Source organism: Ambystoma mexicanum, chromosome 8 (genome assembly GCF_040938575.1).
Source record: "Ambystoma mexicanum isolate Mex_15411 chromosome 8, UKY_AmexF1_1, whole genome shotgun sequence".
NCBI lineage: Eukaryota > Metazoa > Chordata > Amphibia > Caudata > Ambystomatidae > Ambystoma > Ambystoma mexicanum.
Genome location: NC_090929.1, coordinates 129521075 through 129536622, shown reverse-complemented (window position 1 = coordinate 129536622; position 15548 = coordinate 129521075). Strand labels below are relative to the sequence as shown.

General features: G+C 45.8%; 1 protein-coding gene across 4 annotated transcripts in view; it reads right to left on the bottom strand.

The window, feature by feature from the left end:
* The window catches only part of DENND1A (DENN domain containing 1A), a 2718319-nt gene that overhangs the window by 681639 nt on the left and 2021132 nt on the right, over window positions 1-15548 (bottom strand). The gene's annotated exons all lie outside the window — the stretch shown is intronic.

Below are 15548 nucleotides of genomic sequence, written 5' to 3'. Positions count from 1 at the left end.
TTCGTCGTATTTTGTATGCATGAAATATCTGCAGAGGCACCATTAGCTGTGCAGTGTTGATAGCAATCCTAGGTGAGCAGAGAGTATGCCAGGATGCCCTTGCCATGTTCTAAGCAGAGAGTATGCCAGGATTCCCTTGCCAGGTTCTACAGGGCCATGGGCTATACCACAAAGCCGCCAGTGATGCTACAGGCTCCATGAAAAAGGCAATAGCTCACGAGAAGAGTGGGACTTAACAGGCAAAGCACAAATGGAAACCGTACTGGGTATTGGCTACTTGGGCCCAGCTTTGAACGCAGTATTGAGGAGCAATTGAGAGGCTGCCAAGAGTGCCGTGTTTCATGCAAGGTTCTAAAGTAACAAAGTAAACCCTTCACATCCCATAAGGTCCATGGTTGGGCATGGGGTTGTCCATGTGAGCAACTGGCTAAGGACATAGTTGGCCCAGTTGACATAGGTCTCTGAGAGGGATGGTTCCTCATAGGTATAGTAGACGTGTATTCTAGATGGGGAGAGAGACACCTAGTTCAGGAAGAAAGGGCATCTGCCATGATGTTCGAATGTGTTGTTGGGAAGGAAATGAACCTCTCCCACCCCGCTAGGCACTTTGGAGTAAGGCAAGTCCCATAACCACACTTGCGATATACCAGGGGGGAGGAGGGCGCGCTAAGAAACCCTGCACAAACACATTATTAAATATAACTGCGTAGATTCAGTGCACCATTTAAGGAAGCACAATTTTTGTAGCTATGGTAGAAACATTCGGCCCTGCATGTCTGTGCGCTAACACAGGCCCAACAAAGAAACCTGAAGAGGCCCAAGCACTAATGGTAGAAAGACCTGCGCTGCTAATTCCCATAGAAATTTCCCTTTTTTCCTTAACTGTTGCGAATACTTCTTATCCCAAGAAGGAATGCGACCTGCAAGTCTTTGTGACAGCACCAGGTGCCTCACTGTGCATATTCATCACAGCCAGGCCAAAGGCAGACCTCCAACCCCCACGCAGCCCACCAGGAGTTATGACACCCACAACTGCCCCAGTCCAAGACCCTTGAATTCCGCAATCGTACGTGACCTCAGACCACCAACCATAAGCCCAGTGGTCATAAAAGATCTAAAAGAACACAACCATTTCATAATGATACACTTTGTAATTCGAGGTACAAGGAAGAATAAATGATAGTCCAAAGCAAGGGTGGATGTCTTGGGTGAGGAGAGTGAGATACGAACCGAGTGAAGAATATATGGGTCAGCATAATCATGAGCCTCCCCATGTGTCAGCCCCGAGTTTCCCAGGTGCATGCCATAATGATAGAGTAGCATAGTCTTCCAATAGTAACTAATGAGAGACTAGCCCCTTTAAAGGAAAAATTTCAGGCCAAACATAGGAGTAATTCCTGGTTTAATAACAACCTCATAGAACTCAAGGCCAAAGAAACCAAACACTTTTATGCTTGGCGACAATGCAGAGTCACTCGCCAATTTGGAAGCCTACAAAAAAGCAGCTACAACATATAAAACTGTGATCATATCAGCTAAAAAGGAATCACTGACCTTAGAATAGGGAATGCCAAGTCAGACAGCAGTGAACTGTTCAAAATATTGAAAGAACAAGTACACCCAAAAGGCCCTAACCAAGATTCTATTCTCAAAAATGTAACGTGGTGTACAAATATTCAGGCAGCTATGTCCAACAAATTAGAAAAGATAAAAGATACCATTGAAGAGAAAAAACTGTCCTTCACTGAATAAGATCTGGAAATTAATCTCCAGACTCTCCCCAATAAGGATAAGGAGCCGCAGACCTTTAATTTTTGCCGTTTCCGAATTTGAACTAGCCAAAATCATTGCACAGCAAAAACTACTATCTGTAAGGGGGATCCGTGTTCCGCTGTTATGATTAAGGAGTGTTCTCCCATTCTTATTCCAGCCCTAACTAAATTGTTCAACTCCTTCACACAAAGTTGTTTTCCAGATGTTCTTATGAACGCCAGGATAACTCCTTTATTTAAAAAAAACCTAATCGCTGTACATTGCCTTATTCCAACTATAGACCCCGTTACCTGTACCCTGTTCCTGCTGAAGATACTGGATAGGGTCCCGTACAACCAGATTTCCCATTATATCAATAGCACTCAGATCCTCCATAAATATCAATCTGGATTTCGTCATAACCACAGGACAGAGACTGACCTTTTAGCCCTAAAATCTCAATTACTACAAGTTTTAGATGGCGGCCAAACATCCTTACTCATGATTCTAGAGCTCTCTGCAGCCTTTGACCTGGTGGATCATTCAAATCTGTCCACCAGGTTAAGAGTTAAGCGATACTGGCAATTTTTCAGCTCAAACTACCCAATGGATTACATCGTTCCTTAGCGGCAGACAAGTGAGAGTGGCTAGTGAGTCTGCAGAGGCGAGACTGACACCTCTTTTGTATGGGGTCCCCCAGGGAGCATGTGTTTCCCCTTGATTCTATAATATCTTTATGATGCCGTTTTTTTCATATGCTGGAACAAGAAGGGATCCTATTCGCCAACTATGCAGACGACACACAATGTGTCTTTCCCATCACAGGATCACATGATGACGATGAAATAAACATTAACAAAGCATATCAAGCAATCCAGAGATGGATGATTCTGAATGGGCTGGCATTGAACAGTGCTAAAATGGAGCTCATGATTGTTGGCTCTGATTCCATGCTTGCGAAACTAGGGCCGATGTATAACAATTTCCTCATCCTATTTTATTAAGCTATTCCGTCAGCTGCGCCTATTCATTTCAGAGAAAAATTCAGAGACTCTAGCCAGAGCCATTATAGGATCCAAGTTAGATTATGGATGCAGTCTCTTAATCGGGATTACTCAAGTAGATTTCCATTGCCTCCAGGTTATCCAGAATGGGGCAGTGAGAGTCGTAAAAGGCCTCGGTCATAGGGACCACGTGTCAGAAACAAGACGGAGTCTGCAGTGGCTACCCGTTCAGGCCAGAGTGCATGTTAGTCTGCTTCTCATTACACATAGATGCCTTATGGGTCATAGGCCTTCGTACCTTGTGGAAGCCATTGTAAAAAAGCACAGAACCAGATCCCTAAGATCCGACAACATAAACCTTGTAAAACCATGCGATGCAAAACTAACAAGGTCCGCAATGGAGCTTTCAATATAGCAGTTCCGTTAGCATGGAATGTCCTGCCCCCCTTCCTTAGAAACACTGAGTCAACAGAAGTTTTCAAGAAGAAGCTGAAGACTTTCCTTTTCTGTTAGATCTCCCATAGCTCACTGCTCGCTTAGCTTACCCTCTGTATCGCACGACTTTCTGTAATGTCTGTCTTGTCTAGTTCAATGTTTGCGCCCTTAAGCCTTCAGGTACCTGGAGCACGGTACAAATGTATTAACATAACATAACATAACAGGAATGTGACCTTCAGTACCTGGAGAGATGAGCCCAGCTGACACCACGTGATGGAAGACAGATGGACAGGGCTGGGGCCAATTACAGACTGGCATCCCCTATTGGGCAGGCTGCCCATGAAGGGGGTTCACTGACCAGGCATGTGGGTTTTTACTGTGTATATGACGTAGTAATGACGATGTGTTGCCTTATAACCTTCTGCTTGTACTATTTTTCGGCAGAATATTCCCGAGAAGCAGAGTTCTTTGCTGGCATACTTATTTTTGTGCTATTAAACTTGTTATCCTTGCAAGAAATCTCTTTTTTGCCTAGCGGGTTGTATTTTTTCTGGCACAAGTGTTCAGCGGCGTGCCTACAGTGTTCAGCAGAGATGATACCAATCAATTGTCCAAATAGATAATAGTCACAGTTCAAGAGCAGGGCGATGCAGGCATGAGACTGTCTGAGTGGGCGGACCCCTCCTCTTCACTCCTGGTCTCGACCACTCAACTCCTCTTTCTTTGAGATATCAACATCCACCTGGATGCCTCCTGTCCTTTCCCTGGACTCTTTCGCGACCTTTGCGACTCTCACTCACTGCGGCCTGATGCACTCTGCAGGGCACACTCTGGAAGTTCTGATCTCCTCAGACCTTCCCCTTTCTTTCCCTCTCACCACTGCTCTCTCCTGGAGTGATCACTTTCTCCTTTCCTCCCAGCTCACCCTCTCTACCCCTCAGGCCAAGCCAACTCCATCACTGCCATCCACCTTCTCTGTCATCCGACCCATGAAGCGCGTGTCAGTTGAGGTTTTCATCACCACTTTCTCACCCCGCCACCCACCCCCTTTGGCTGACTCTCACCCAGACACAGCCCTTTCCATGCTCCACTCTGCTATATCTGATACTCTTGATATTCTTGCCCCTGTCATGAGCCCAAATCCAAATGCAACTCCTGGTACGACTCAGACCTCGTCACCCTTAAACACAAGTGCAGGGTGGCTGAGAGGAAATGGCATTCTTCAAGTACATCCTCTGACTAACTGGCCTGCCGCCTTGCTCCAAAGGCAATACCGGCTCTCTGTCCTCACTAAGAAGAGAGCTCACATTTTCACGCCTCGAAACACTTGTGTATAGGTGCGTTATAAATGCCATATCATAACATATCATATCAAGCCTGAATTTCTGCAGCATCCAACAACTTGGCTGAACTCTTTAAAATCTGGAAGGAACTGGCCAATCCTGCCACAGTCTCTACCGCTCCTGTCCCTTCACAGGCCCTCTGCACAGCACTGGCTTCTCATTTCATCTCTAAAACTCAGGACATCCTGTCCTCTCTCTCCTCCTCTCCCCTTCTTCCCACCACCCCCTACACTTCCTCTGGCCCCTCTGCAGCCACCTCTCCTCCCTTCCTCTCTGCCTTTCCCCTGTTCTCCCCAGAAGAGGTTTCTAGACAAGTACAATCTATGAACGTCTTGTCAAAACAGGTCCACCCCTGTTCCTCCAAAACCATCAAGGACCACATCAACTCCCTGGCTCCTGCACTGGCTGACTTCTGCAACCACTCCTTCACGACTGGAGTCTTCCCTTCCCCCCCTGAAGCACTCCCTTGTGCACACTCTTCTTAAGAAACCCTCTGCTGACCCATCCTGCCCGGCTAACTATCGCCCATCACTCCTTTCCTGGGCAAACTCTTGGAAAAGCTGGCCATCTCCCAGCTCAATCTTCAGAGTGAATCTGTTGGTTGTCTCCATGACCATCAGTCTGGCTTCAGAGCTGCCAGAAGCATGGAAACTGCTCTCCTGAACATCCGTGAAGACCTGCTCTCCACCCTTGATTCCAACACCCTTGTTTCCTCATCTTACTTGATCCCTCCTCTGCCTTTGACACGGTCAACCAAGCCATCCTGCTCAACCGTCTCCGTGATAACCTGGGGATCACCGGCCAGGCCATGGCATAGCTGATTTCTTTCCTTTCCTATCGACCCTCTCGACCCTCCTAGGTTCAGCTTGGGATCTTCCTCTGCTCTATCTCTACATGTGGTGTTCCCCAGGAGGGTAACCTCTCTCCCTGGCTGTTCAACCAATACCTGGCACTTCTTGCCCACTGCATTGATGCGCTCTGCCCCAACTTTCAGTGCTATGCGGATGACACTCCGCTCATTTTCAGGCTGCCCCCGGCCACCTCTTCTCCCTCTCTAATCTCTGACTGTCTGTCTGCTATCAGTCGGTGAGTGGTGTGCCGCCAACGTTCTCTGCCTTAATACCAGTAAGACTGAGATTCTCCTCATCGGCACACCCGCTCCCCCCTTTCCCGTCACTCTCTGGCCGGACTCTCTTGGCCGCTTCCTGCTCCCACCTGTGAGGTTAAAAACCTCTGGGTCATCTTCGACTCCACACTCTCCTTCTTTCCTCACATCTCTGACGTCTCTAAGAAGTCACAATACCAGCTGCACCTCCTCAGAGGTATTCTTTGTTTCCTCTCCTTCCCTCAGAAGCTCACTGTCTCCAGAGCTCTGGTTCTCTCTAGGCTGGACTATTGCAACAGCCTCATTCTAAATCTGCCTGCTTCTACTCTCCACCCTATGCAACTCATCCAGAACAGGACTGCGAGACTTGCCCTTGGCCTCAAGCCCAAGGATCGTATCTCGCCAGGACTGAAATCCCTGCACTGGCTGCAAGGATTAAGTACAAAACCCTCTGCATTGTCCACAGCCCTTCTGGAGCCTGCCCTCAACTCTCTCTTCCTAAATATCTTCCATCTCGAGCACTTCGCTCTTCCGCCTCCAACTGCCCAGAGTCAGTCACTTCTCCAAGCAACGAGTTGGTGGTAGATCTCTTTCTTCGGCAGGGGCCGCCCTCTGGAACAGCCTGTCTGCATCCCTGAAACTTGAAGAGAACCATCTCCGTTTCCGGAAGCACCTTAAAACCTTTCTCTTTGCTTCTGCTTTTTCTCCTCCTCTCCCCTGCTGACCTCCTGGCTGAAACTGAAACTGTACTGGTTACCTGGCCACCCTCTGATCTCAGGCCCAGGTCCCTCCCCCGCCAGACACACACACCTGCACTGCCTCCCTGGCAACACCTGCACTTGGAGACTTTTTTCTGTATCCCTACAGTCCTACTATTAGCACTTGACACCTGATGTTTGCACTTACCCTTGCACTTGCCACTTGCTGGCCGTACTTTTACCTATTTTATTTTTTCTACTATCCCATGTACTGCACTTTCGCCCTTGTCCATGCACTTGGCACGATCTGAAAGACACCTGGCCTAGTAGGATCGTCATCAGTCTTCCCTCTGTTCCCCCTCCCTTGCCTCGTCGCACCTTGAAACACTTGTGTATAGGCGCGTTAGAAATGCCATATCATATCATGTAGGGAATGATGTGGCGTGAAACAAGAAAACCAGGGCAAATCACTGCAGAATCTCAATGCGGGACTGGAGCAGGTGAACAGGTGTTTGATGGAAGCCATTCATATCACAGCAGATTGAGCAGTATGCCGGAAGAATGCAGTGATTATTACGACAAAGACCTTGAGATTTTTCTGTCTCTGTAAGATGGCCTTTAACCATTTGAAGTAATAAGGGGTTGGAAGGCTTACTTAAAGGTTTGTCCTCCCTGGGTGGGGCAAGCCAAAATGGTGTTAGTGGATAAGGTAAAACTACATGAAAAGTTTATGATGCTCAGCGACAAATTAAACTGTACTAGGAAATGGAACATGGTGCCGTGAGGGGTCAGAAATGTGAGGCAGACAACCTTGTAGAGAGCTTTCAACTTTTGCCATTTTATTAAATTAACTGGTTGAATACATGTCACTATTCCTACCCTGATGAGGATTTCTCTGCCTAAAATTAACTAAAGTAAACACCCTAACCAAGGGTTATCTAGCCCTCACTCTTATACAACAATCAATGCAAAATGAAAATATATGGCAATTAAATTCAACAATACATAATATATAATTTGATTCGCAACCTGATCAATGTCTCTTGTCGTGGTCTGAGCAAACTTCCCTTCCCCAGATCTAAAAAGGGCTTTCTCCACAAAAAGGAAATAAAAACAAGGAAATCCAATTCAACACAAAGTTCAAAGCAGTTCCTAAATTCTTCTACTCAAATTCACAAAGTTCCCTTAGTTCAATAAAGTACCTTTAAAAAGTCATAAACTCTCACTCCTCATGGAATAAGAACAGTCTTGCATGTCTGGCAACAACAAATATTTTGGTCAGGATGGTTCACCACAATTTTAACTGCAGAAAGAATTGTAACTTTTCTTCAACCAACTTTCACAACTCTTCCCCAAATGTCTCAACTCAACATGTTGTTTTCTATTAGTACCACTCTTTAGCACTTGCACCTTCCACTAGTTGGCTTTTTGTTTCACTGCTTGTCATGCGGGTATACTCGACTGCCCGTCTACTTCTTCAACACCAAAACAGAAAACTGCTTCAATGGGAACGTTCAAATCAGAACAACCACCTCAATAGTCTTCTTTGGTATCAAAATGCAAGTAGCTTTCCGGGAATAAAACATTCATAATGATCCATAACCGGACCTCTCCACAAATGATGCTCATCTCCCTCTTGATGGATTCTTCCAGAAGGGCAACCTGTTTGCCACCTTCTTTCCCCTTCCACATAAACAACCAAACAGTGACATGGATAAGGTTTTACTTTGTCTTGCTCTTGACTTTGGCAATGTGTGTTTTTATAAACCACATCTATAAATCTCCCAAAGCATGAGCAGCCAACTTTAGAACCTGTGGGACTCTTGCTGTTGCCCTCTTGCATATGGCAATAGTTGATACATTGATATTGCCTTTTACAACTCTTTTGGCTTGGGTATTGTTTGTGCCCTTAAGAGTTCAAAGTGGCTTCCCCACCGGTTAGTTGTGGTTTCCAAAAACGTACAGACTCAGGTTTGGAGCCTTTTAAGTTTATAGCATGCCATGTGTATTGGTTTTGACAGTTTGGCACTCATACAGCTTGTCTGCACGTCTTTCACTCATATGCGAGTGAAACAATAGCGTGCGAAATGCGGACAGCACCAAAGTGCCCCAGAGTCACTAGCTTGCCTCAGACTCACCGAGTAAGTTGCTTCTCGTGCTCAGCTGGTGTCTGCAGAACCTAGATACTCGTGGCTTCTCCCGACCAGGCACCAGACTTTTCTTAGGTCGCCTTCACTTCTGCCACACCAGGTTAGAGCCACCTTCACCAGCGTACCTGGTGCAATCCAAACAACGGGGACATCTTGGCTGCTCTCACACTTCTGCCTTCTGCTGCGCAAGCTGTGCACAACGCTTTTTCTGGGGTGAATTATTCTTCTCTCACGTTTCCCGCTGCGTAACCTCTGCCAGGGAGATAACGAGAGACACAGACCCTCATTTTCTCACATCTACAGCCCCACCTCAAAGCGCAGTAGTCCGCACAACGTACTCCTCTGGCTTCTCCAGCATCTCGACAGCCTGCACCTGAGGGGGTCATTTAAGCCTCTCATTATCCCTTAGGTGAGGGTCATTTAGATTAATTAGCTGACCACTACAGTTTTGTTCCTCTGCATCCCTCTTCCTCATCTCAGGACTTGAGGCAATTATGGGACTTGAAGTCCCGAATAACAAAATTAAGTTTTCTTAACTGGTTTCATACTCAGATTTTGATCTCCCATTTCAATCGCCTTTGCTAAGGAATATTATGTGAATCAGTCATCAGACTAGTTTGTAAAGAGGAATATAGGTCTTTAGATGAAGTGATGTTAACATTCATAAACCTCCTTCTCTTACACCTTTGAGAATTAGTGGAGTTTTCAGCTGTCTGAGTTCCCTGAATTTTAGAAAGATGTCTATTTGTTTTATTCATACAGGGTTTCTGACCACCCCCACTAAGATGGTTAACTCGTGCAAAATAAGTGTTATGGTGGCAACAAGCATATCTTGTGGGAGTGTAAAAATGTCTCCTTTGAAAGGAGGCAAATACTGTGTCTAATCCCCCAGATTCCGCTCACCTCTTTGAGCCTTTTTTACTTATTTGAAGCAACTCATGATTAATAGGTGAAAAAAGGAAAAGGAAACAAATCTACAATACATTCACTGGTGGGGGATGGTCTGCCCCCTGTATGACTCTGAAGGTACATCGACGACATGTTTACCTTTTGGAAGGGCAACTTGGCGGAATTACAACAGTTTCACACATGGTTGAACACCGTAGACCCATGCATTAAATTCACTATGCACAATGACACCAACAACTTGGCCTTCTTGGACCTCGATATCATCAGAGCAGAAGACGGGACAATCACGACGACGTTATATCGCAAACCAACAGACAAAAATACGTTATTACAATTTTCCAGCTTCCACCCGCAAGCCCTCAAAGAAAATGGACCTTTCGGACAGTTTTTAAGAATAAGAAGGAACTGTTCCTCCCTGCCCGAATATGACCACAATGTAAAAGACCTCGAAGATCGTCTGAGAAACAGGGGGTACCCGGGGGCGATCATCAGGAAAGCACAAAAAATGGCAAGAAATCGCAGTAGAACAGATTGCTTGACAAAACAGACGAGGACAGAACACGAAGATAAGACAACGTGCGTAACCACCTTCTCACCAGTGAGCAACACACTCAGAAAGACAATCCTGTCAAACTGGCACTTGCTGCAAACAGACACTTTCGCACCAACACCACCAATGTTCGCTTTTAAAAGAAGTAAAAACATCAAGGACCATCTGGTACACACATACCCCACAGAAAACCTTCCAAAACCTGCTCAAACTACACTTTGGAATCTCCCACCTGTGGTAGGGCACAACCGCTGTGGGAAGTGCTCGGTCTGTCACCTCACACAAGACCAAAAAGAGGTATCTCTGAACGGTACCATATGGAAATACAGGACTTTCTCCAACTGTCTGACCAAATGAAGCATATACATGATTCGATGCCCATGCAATTTGTTATACATAGGGAAGAGCAAACGCGAAGTGAGACAAAGTATATGTGAGCATAGGTCTTGCCTGAAAAACAAAGTAGAGGAGAAACCAATGGTGGCCCATTTCGAGAAAAAACAACATAAACACACAGAACTAAGATGGTATGTAATCCAAACTATAGAAGCTAAAGCGAGAGGAGACAGAGATTTAGCACTAAGAAAACTAGAACAAAAATGGATACACCGTTTAGACACGGTAAAGAACGGTTTAAACGTAGCCATAGAGTGGAATTTGTTTTTCTAATCTACTATGTGTTTCCAATTATTTTCCATGCATGTAACATCTTCTAATCTAAAGAAACTATGGATGTCAAACTTTGGTAATTGGATCCTATATGTTTGTCTTTTTCCGTTCAGGACCACTCATACTAGCAACAACTTTGGCATGTGATCTCCGTTAACAAAATGCTTCAATATGTGACCTGTTTTTTTAGTATTTGTACTATGTGCTAACCCCTGTGGATGCTAGCCAGTATAGAAATGTGGCCGTGTTATTAAAAATAGGCGACCCTCTAAGCTAAGATATGCAGATGCATTATATAACATATGCAAATTCGTGTTCATCCATTCACAGATACGTTACTAGACTCACTAGCTACCATACGCCACACACAGGAGGAACACTATGCCCCCAGTGTGCGCATGTCCCTGGCAGACACCCCTCTCACATTAAAAACGAGACAAGAAGACATTGCTCTTATGCGCATGCATTTACTAAAATTATGCATCTGTGTTAGCTGCGAAATGACCCTTTTTGAGGTCAGTGATATATAGGCACCGCATAGCCGTTACAGGACACATTTGGGAGGAACACCAAGCCTCCAGTGCACATGTCCCTGACAGAGACATTACCTTCCATACTACTCAACGAGACACTGTTCCCACGCGCATGCGCCCCCGAATTAAGGCACGCATCCACACGTCAGAATCGTATCAAATAGGCAGTACGCATGCACGTAGCCACAGCCACCGCCACTTACATGGCGATCTGCAGCTACGCGCATCTAAATGTAAGCAGAACGCCGACCCTCTGCGGCCTCTAGCCCACCCAGCATAGTATGTCTCTCTCCGGCACCATTAGAGAGCACGGCAGTACCGTTAGAGTATCCCTCACAGATACGCTCATCATACCCTCTCGCATACCACTAAATCTGTTGTATTGATTTACTCGATCACTCACACAGAGCACACTCTAAAATAGTGTAGAGCCAGAAATAATCACTCCTGCCAATAGCATGCTCGGGCAGATAGTAGAATACCACAATCAAAAAGGGTGGTAATGGCATGATAACCTGTGCGCACCAGCCCTTATCTAATCAGATAATTATCATCTTCTCCACAGTTATTTAACTGGAATCCAGATCTAATCACTTCAAGATCGAATTACACCAAGCGCACAGAAGGCGCTTGCAGCGAGAAACTCGCTGTTTTGTCGCTAGACCTGTGGCACTGAAATCAACCGGCTCAGGTAGGATGCAGCCCAGCACCTTATCAGGCACCTTGAGTCCCTGTAGAGACACCCCGTGTTTTTAATTATTCCATCCTTACCTTTTAGATGTCCCACACCAGTGAATATCGGTGACACCATCAAGTCCACTAGAACAGTCCTGAAGACGGCACCAGAACACAAGCAACCTATTCTGTGCCAGAAACACCAATAATTGTCGACTAGATAGATGTTAGGTCACTCTGACCACATTCTCAGTCACCAATATGTACTAACTCATACTGCAAAGAAACTAAATGCACAAATGACTGCATGAAGCTCACTTGTAATGCCTCAAGGGCAAGCAAAAGGTTACGTTAACACTAGCAATGTCATGCTAGTAAAAACTGTTTGGTTTTTAAAGGCAATCATATGAATAAAATTTGTATATGTGTTACATGTTTTTCTGGGTGTTCTCTAAGCACAGACCACTAGCAGTGATCTGTCAATAGTGTGCTGGTTCATTTCACGGCCAGTGTCCGCAAGGTGGGGTAGCCTTAGTCCTTACTTCATAACTGACTCTGAAGGGACCAGTCACAGGGAGAGTTAGCGTGGGAGAGGGAAGGAAGAGGAAAAAGGGAAAGTATTGCGAAGTTTCTGGAGCTTTTAAAGATACAGCTCCACTCGGAGCGGGGAAGGAAGTCCATTCCAAAGAGAGTAGCCCGCGCAGAAAGGGATCTACCTCTGATTCTCTGCTTGGAGAAATGTTTTACCTGCAGAGAATTGGATCCAGAGGACCAAAGAACTCTGGTAGGGAGGGGCACCTCGATGTAAAGAGATCCTAGGCCCAAGACAGCCTTGTAGATGATACAGAGGGTCTTGAACTTGATCCTTGCAGTCACCGAGAGCTAGTGAAGAGATTTTAGGGCAGGAGAGATGAGGTCCCTGGCTTGAGACCAAGGATAAGTCTTGCAGTCCTATTCTGGATTAGTTGGAGGGACGAAGGGAGGAAAGAGCCAGATTGAGGAAGAGGCTGTTGCAGTAGTGAAGCCTAGAGAGAACCAGGGATCTGGAGATATTGAGCTTCTGGGGGTTGGGGGCGGAGACATCCTCCCACAGAGCACCACCCTCAAGATCAAGATCAGGAAGAGTCTACCTTTCCCTGACCACCTGGGAGGAGACTTTAGGCAAGCATTCAGTGAGGGATCCACAGGATTCATCACAGTGCAGAGCGGGTGAATGTCAAGGTTGGCAATTAAGTGAGAAAACCTGGCATTGTGCATAAATAAACTGTTTCACGACTCTGCGAGGGTGGGAAACGTGTGGAAGAATTCAGTGGGCACCAAGAAAGCGCCAATATCTAATCTTAGTAGAGTGATGTAGGGGTAGGAACAGTCAGAATCATGTGTATATATAGTTAATGAGAGAATGGTGGTAGGGGTAGATAAAAAGGGATAGAGAAGATAGATGCATCATGAAGTCCTCTTTGTGCATTGTGCCCAGCGTGGTGCAGCTACTCATTAGAATGAAAGTGGGCTTGGAACCACGGAACGCCATGTCTGGAATGTGAACATATTAACAAATGTTCCAACTGTGTCTGTCTCTGGGCTAAGAGCGAGACACCACAAGCTAAGATCAGATGTATCTCACAGGGTAGTTCTATAATAAATGTGTTGACCACTTCAACTGCCTCAGAGCATACATCACAACTCCGGGGCAATAGCCGACACCCTGGTCAGAGGTCATCAGGCCAGAGGGCATTACTATCAGCCTGCTGGGGGCTATAAAGCAGTAACTGGCAAGATCCTGTGATTTCCTTAGAGGCCCTGTTGCTGGCCAGCTAGTAGCTAGATCGTAGGCCCTGGCTGCAGCCAGAGCTGGAAAGGAGAGGAACCCTGCGGTGGGCTCAAGCTCTGGGCGGAGACACTTTGGTGGAAGATGCAAATAACCTCCTTCTGACAAGTGTCTTTGACAGGTGGAGAGAAACTTACCTCGAAATAGTCTTGGGCATCCCCTTAGGCAAGGCAGGAATGGTACATTCTTGCTAGAAGGTGTGGTACAACAACATTCAAGAGATTGAGAAGACGACCTGATGTGACCCGTAATCAGTCACAGACAAACACAAAGGAGGCAGAGAAGGTCTGTGCAAGAGATTTGTGGGACTCCGATATTAGGTCCTACTTGGACTTGAACCATAGGGATCTGGGATTTGGGAGGTAGGTCTTCTATATAAATCCTTGTTGGACATAGTAGGTTACTCTTCCATTATGATCGTAGTGGTCCTTAACTTAAGTTTACCCCTGCCAGAAATGCATTCACGCAACCATTCCTTGTGTTAATTAAAGAGTTGTTGACTTGAAGCCTCAGCCATTAGTGCTCTGATGATCCGACCCCTTCACAGACACGATACCAGGATCCAAATCTGATCGAAGATTGCTACCTTGAGGATCACTCGACTGTCTCCCACGTCCAGACTCCATCATTGGGCGGCCCCAGAAACAACAGGCTATGTTTACAGTGCTGAAAACATGGTGGTTCCCCCACATGATGGCATCCTGATTAAGACGAATCACTAAACACAGTGTCTGTGGAGCATCTATGTGTGGCTGGCTCCCAAGTCTGTCCTGCCAACTGCTGCACCTGCTTCCTTTGAGTGAGTGGGAAAGTGAGTGGGGGAATGCCATGATGAGTTTTTCAGTACGTGAGTGCAGGCAGCAAGGGAAGGGGTGAGCGCTGTGTTCAGGTTAAGGGGATACCGAGTCAGGAGGAAGTACACACACACAAAAGTGTACTTTCTCACTTACTCAGGATACTTCCAAGTTGTGCTGCAACATTGTGAATACACTCAAATTATAATCAAACATTAATTTTAAGTATTGAATCCGAAGAATGAAAGTGTATGCAATTGTGTGTGGCGTCTGTAGTACGCTGGGATACATGTTGGAAAAAACAGTTTGTAGGGAGAGAAAGCGGCTTATACATTTTTATAAGAATGTATGTTCATATGTGACATGGCCTAAGGTACTCAAGAGAACATTTCTCGCGCTCTCGATCAATTTTGGATTCCAATCGACTGTAACTTACTCAAATGTCTTGAAAGAAGGAAGTTGCATTTGCTTTTTTGTGAATAGCATTTGCAGGTGTAAAGTATACATCATTCATGTAGTATTAACCTATGGTAATTTTTTGTGAGTGGTCTTAGCCCCTACATGCTCCACTATGTAGAGGGCATATTGCTAGAAGCACGGTGGGTACCGGAGTGGTTAGGGGTGGGTGGGTCTTCACTCTGAGCAGCGTTTGCTGTACTGTGGCCATGGTATGCTAAGACGATGATAATGGTGGCAGGTAGGGGCGAATAGGCTTAAAGCCTGGGGACACTGTGCAAACGTTGCTCCCTAGAGAAATATTTAAAGAGGGAGGGATCACCTACACGCTGAAGCATTTAAACTTTCAGACTATAACCCTGGGAGATCAAGAAAGACTCAGGTGCAAACAGACCATCGGGCAATGCTTTCATCCATCACCGTAAAAACAATGCGATTAAGAGGAAACCCACCCTGCGGAGGAAAGTTTGCAAAGTCCCCCATCTCTAAATAACCCTATAAACACCCTTCAAATCAGAAACTTGGGCAGAGCCCGACAGGAAAATAGCACAATCGATAAGACGCAGTTCCATCCATTTTAAATGCATCTTAAGTAATCCATGCATCACATGGAGTGTGTCACTAATACATGGTGCCGCTTTTGA